The sequence below is a fragment of the Panthera tigris genome, chromosome E3 (assembly GCF_018350195.1).
Source record: "Panthera tigris isolate Pti1 chromosome E3, P.tigris_Pti1_mat1.1, whole genome shotgun sequence".
In the NCBI taxonomy this organism is placed as follows: Eukaryota; Metazoa; Chordata; class Mammalia; order Carnivora; family Felidae; genus Panthera; species Panthera tigris.
In genome coordinates this window covers 22,070,243-22,076,195 of record NC_056675.1, presented here as the reverse complement: position 1 = coordinate 22,076,195, position 5,953 = coordinate 22,070,243, and the positions used below count along the sequence as shown (strand labels likewise).

Below are 5,953 nucleotides of genomic sequence, written 5' to 3'. Positions count from 1 at the left end.
ATCAGAGTTTTTCTCAGGGGCACAGAACCTGAGTTTGCTCAGAAAAGGGACTATGTCTAAGAGGACAGGGACTACGCTGGGCTAGGCTGAAAGTTCTTTTCAAGAGTATTGTGAGAATAGAGACACTTTAAAACCCATTGTCCTTCCTCTTCCCGTACCTTCCCCAACTTCCAGGTAGAAGAGGAGGGGTCTCCTGAGCAGGGAATAATCACAGTTCTCTCAAGGTTTCATCTGTGATTGCTGGGATGGGCAGTGAGTATGACTTATCCCCTGGTGCTGCCCGACCAGCTCAGGATTTTCTGTCCCTGCTGGTGAGCACCGAGACCTGAGGGATGTCAGATAGTGATACGGTTTCCTTGACTGCATCGTTCCCATCCACCACTACAAAGAGGTGAATCTCTGCATCCACCAGCCTGTTGATGATGGTCTCCGGAGTCTCATGCAGGTAGCACTTGAAGACACATCTGAAGTAATGTGATCAACATTGTAGGGCTTTGGTCACTGACACATCCAGGTTACTCTAAGTTTGTTCTGCTGCTACACTGATAACATAAAACTTGGGGTAGAAGTTCACCACACGCTCTTTCTCATCCACCAGTGGCAGGGCTGAGAATCCGCATTGTACAAAATGCCCAGAGGCATGTAGACAGGGGTGGTGGTGTGGGCCATAGCAGCGTTGGCCTAAGTGCTAACTTGAAGTTCTTTCCAGAGAGTTAGACACGAACTCTGGCTTGGGGAATTCATCAGCAAACAATTTGAGACACTTGAGAACGTGCTTATAGGTGAATATGTACAAGGTGTTGCCTGATTCTGAGTCAATAACTGGCAGCCTGCGGATCTTATTTTGAATTAATGAAGAGACAGCATCAAATAAGCTGGCATTAGAAGCAATGCGGACAAGGGATTCGAGGAGTCCCGTACGTACACCTCCCTCCAAGTTTCTATTTTGTGCTCTTTCAGCTCATAGATCTATACCAATACTGATTGTTAATAGTGGTGTAAGATATTAAAAAAAAATTTTTTTAGTGTTTATTTTGAAAGAAAGAGTATGAGTGGAGGAGGAGTAGAGAGAGGGGGGAACGGAGGATCAGAAGTGGGCTCCGTGCTGACAGCGAGGAACCCGATGCGGGGCTTGAACTCACGAACCGCGAGATCATGCCATGAGCTGAAGTCAGAGGCTCAACTAACTGAGCTCCCTAGGCGCCCCCTAGTGGTGCAAGATACTGGTGAAATCGGTGATGGCCCGCATGCCCACAAAACTTTTCTTCTTACTATCCCACAAAGGAGCAGCTCGTATACCATTAGTTGCCAAAGGGGTCGGGTGGGAGGGGGAAGCTTTCTTCACCTACAGGGAAGTATCAAATATAAACAAATTGAAGCTTGTGGGAATCAGGTCATAGCCATGATGAGACTTCATAAAAGAAGTGTACATGGTAGAGTTAGATTCTGCGGACCCTTGAGTGTGTTCATTTTCCAGAGCTGGAAACTATCCCAAGAAATGACCATGTCCTTTGCAAGAGACACTGGCTGGGTTCATTTGCTTTAGGAAGCTTTCTCTCTTTTTTTTTTCCTTTTTTTTTTTTTTTTTAACATAAGCGTTTCTTTTCTTTTCTATGTTTTATTTATTTTTGAGAGAGAGGGAGAGAGCATGAGCAGGGAAGGGGCAGAGAGAGAGGGAGACATAGAGTCTGAAACAGGCTCCAGGCTCTGAGCCGTCAGCACAGAGCCCGACTCGGGGCTTGAACTCACTTACTAACTAGGAGATCATGACCTGACCCGAAGTTGGACACTTAACGATTGAACCACTCAGGGGCCCCACTCTCTTTTTTCTTAATGAAGGCATTTATTGCTTTAAACTTCCCTCTCAGAACTGCCTTTGCTGCATCGCATAAGTTTTGGTGTGTTATGTTTCAGTTTTCCTTTGTATCAAGGTTATTTTTTGATTTCCCTTTTGACTTTGACCCAGTGGCTGTTCAAGAGTATGTTAATTTCCACACATTTGTGAGTTTTCCAGTTTTCTTCTTGTAGTTGATTTTTAGTTTCATATCATTGTGGTCAGAGAAGATATTTGATATATCAGTCATCTTACATTTGCTAAGAATTGTTCTGCAACCTAACATATGATCTATCCTAGTGTGCTTCAGAAAAATATGTATTCTGCTGTTGGGTGGAATGTTCTGCCTATATTTGGTCTAAGGTATAGTTCGAGTCCAATGTTTGCTTATTGATTTTCTGTCTGCATAATCTATGCATTGTTGGAAGTGAGCTCAGAAGCCCTCTGTTATTATTGTAGTGTTATTTCTCCCTTTAGATCTATTAGTATTTGCTTAATATATTTAGGTGCTCTGATAGTGGGTGCATATATATTTATAGTTATTATATTCTCTTGATGAATTAACCCCTTTGTCATTATATAATGACCTTTGTCATCTATTGTTACAATTTTTTAATGTTTATTTATTTACTTTGAGAGAGAGAGAGTGTGTGCACATGCCCAGGAGTGGGCAGGGGAGGAGCAGAGAGAGAGAGAGAGAGAGAGAGAAAGAGAGAGATAGAGAGAGAGAGAGAGAGAGAGAGAGAGAGAGAGAGAGAGAGAGAGAGAGAGAGAGAGAGAATCCCAAGCAGGCTCCACGCTGATAGTGGTGGAGGCTGGATCTCATAATTAGTGAGATCATGACCTGAGCCAATATCAAGAGTCGAATGCTTAACTGACTGAGCCACCCAGCCCCATTTGTTACAATTTTTTTTAAGTTTGTTTATTTATTTTAAGAGAGAGAGAGAGCATAGGAGAGGCAGAGAGAGGGAGAGAGAGAGAATCCCAAGCAGGCTCTGCACTGTCGGCACAGAGCCCAATGCAGGGCTCCAGATCAGGACCTGAGTGGAAATCAAGCAAGAGTCGGATGCTTATAACTGACTGAGCCCCCCAAGACCCCCACAATTTTTGACTTAAAGTCTATTTTGCTGATATAAGTAGCAGCTCCTGCTCTCTTTTGGTTTCTGTTTGCATGGAATATATTTTTCTACCCCTTCACTTTGAGTCTATGTATGTTGTTAAGGCTGAAGTCTCTTGTAGGCAACATATAGTCAGTTGTATTTTTTAATCCATTCAGTCATTCTATGCCTTTTGGTAGAAGAATTTAATTTATTTACATTTGAAGTGATTATTGATAGGTAAGTATTTATTAATGCCATCTTACTGTTTTCTGGTTGTTTTGTCCCTTGTTTCTTTCTTCCTCTTTTGTTGTCTTTCTTTGTGAGTTGATGATTTCCCATAGTAATAAGCTTTGATTCTCTTCTCTTTCCCTTTTGTGGATCTACTATAGGTTTTTGTTTATGGTTATCATGAGAACTGTATAAAATGTCTTTTAGAATTAAGAGTCTATTTTAAGATGATAACTTAGCTTTGATCATATACAAAAATTCTACCCTTTTACTCCCCTCATGTATTTTATTTTTTTGATGTCACCATTTATCTCTTTTATATTGTGTATCCACTAACATATCATTGTAGCTATAGTTAGTTTTAGTACTTTGGTCCTTTAAACCTTTACTTCACTTAGAGATTAACACACAACTATATTACAGTATTAGTATTCTGAATTTGACTATACCTTTGCCAGTATGTTTTATATTTTCATATATTTTCACATTCCTAATTAGTGTCCTTTCATTTCTGCTTCAAGAATTCCTTTCAGCATTTCTTTTAAGGCAGGTCTAGTGATGATGAACACCCTCAGCTTCTGTTTGTTTGGAAAAATCTTTATCTCTCCTTCATTACTCAAAACAACTTTTCCAGGTAAATTATTCTTGGTTGATTTTTTGTTTGTTTTCCTTTCAACAGTTTGAATATATCATTCCACTCTCTCCTGACCTATAAGGTTTCTGCTGAGAAATCCTCTGTAGCCTTATGGGGATTCTCATATATGTGAGAATTTTTTAAAAATCTCATTCCTTTAAAAATTCTCTCTTTTTCTTTGATTTTATATAGTTTTATTATAAAGTGTCTTAAAGAAGATCATTTTGGATTAAAATTTTGGGTGACTTATTAACCTCATGAATTTTGGATGTCCAAATCTCTCCCCCAAATATGAGAAGTTCTCAGCCATTATTTCTTTATTATTTTTTTAAAGATTTTTATTTTTTTACGTATTCTCTACACCCACCATGGGGCTTGAACCCACAACCTTGAGATCAAGAGTTGCATGCTCTAGTGACTGAGTCAGCCAGATGCTCCAGGCATTATTTCTTTAAATAAGCTTTCTACCTCTTTTCCCCACTTTTCTCCTTCTGGGAATCCACTAAGGCATGGTTTCTTTTAATGGTATCCCATAATTCATGTAGGCTTTTTTACTCTTTCATTTCTTTTTTTTCTTTTTGCTCTTCTGACTGGATGATTTCAAATGATCTGCCTTCTAGCTCACAGATTCTTTCTTCTGCTTGGTTGAGTCTGCTGTTGAGCTTTCTATTGATTTCTTCATTTTAGTTATTCTTCAACTCTAGGATTTCTGTGGATTTTTAAAAATGTTTATTTATTTTGAGAGTGAGAGAGAGAGCACGAGTGTGGGAGGGGCAGAGAGAGAGGGAGAGAATCCCAAGCAGGCTCCATTCTGCCAGCACAGATCCCGAGGTGGGGCACAATCCCACACACTGTGAGATCATGACCTGTGCCAAAATCAGAGTCAGATGCTCAATTGACTGAGCCACTCAGGCACAGTTTTTTTTTTTTTTTAATGGCTTTTTTTTTTAATGGTTTCTGCTTCTTGTTGAACTTCTCCTTTTGTTCATGCATTGTTTTCCTAATTTCATTTAGTTGTTTATCTGTATTTTCTTGCAGTTCACAGAATTTCTTCAAGAGTGTTATGCTGATTTCTTTGTCAGACAGTTCATAGATCTCCATTTCTTTAGATCAGTTGTTGGAATTTCATTAGTTTCTTTTGGTGATGTCATGTTTCCTTGATTATTCATGATCCTTGTGGTCTTGTTTTTGGTGTCTGCACAGTTGGGGAAGTAGTCACCTCTTCCAGTCTTTTGAGACTGGCTTCAACAGGTAAAACCTTTCACCAGTTGGCCTATCCAGAGATTCTGAGTGGGCCATCTGGGGGTGCCCATAGATGGGCTTGCTATTGGAGTCCTTGGGTAGGCAGACCTGGTGCTTGGGTAGATAGTGGTGGACCTGGATCCTGAGTCTACAGGGATCCCCCTGGTCCTGGGGATCACTGGGGTGAGCCAGCTGGAGCCAGGTGGACTAGTAGTACTTGTCCAATGAATGATTTGCAGACTGTTGATCTTCAGTAGTAGTGCAAATGTAGGAATACATTCCTCATCTGTTGGATGAGGAAGAAAATCAGTAGAGCTTCTAATTATATTTATTCCTTACCTCATTTCTATTAGTTTCCATTTCGTGAATGTTCTGTGACATACTGAACGTTGCATACGGTAGTATGTGCACATACATAAACTATAAATAAATACACACATTTGTGGGGGTGCAGGCCCAATATGTATACTGTAGAAGTAAATGTTCAAATGACTGTATGGGACCATTACTCTAAACCACTGCCTTCTGCTTTCTCTTCAAAAAGAATATAGCTGATTAACTTACGGCTTTCTTAATTACTAGCAGACCTGAAGATGTGTTTTTGCCACCTTGATAGAACTGTATTTTCTAAGTATCCATAAAACAGTATCATCTACCAGGGATAGTGATTTTAGAAACTTTATCTATTATCATGGGTCTCACTCCCTGAGAGTAAATTGGAAAGGGTAAAATAGAGAATGTATTTTCTGTGCCTCATGAAGTTAACTAGTTGTTATTATAGACACAATGAGAATTAATTCCGTTCTCTGACCACCTGAGAATAACATTTTTAAGGTAAGGAACTGCCTATTCATTGAGACATAAGTCAGTAAATGGAGTCGACTAATGATAGACCAGGGAACAATCAGATAAAAT

General features: G+C 39.8%; 1 pseudogene; it reads right to left on the bottom strand.

Annotated features, from left to right (window-relative positions):
- Positions 1 to 289: 289 nt before the first annotated feature.
- LOC102952536 lies at positions 290 to 1,480 on the bottom strand (annotated as a pseudogene).
- Between the last annotated feature and the right edge of the window lie 4,473 nt (positions 1,481 to 5,953).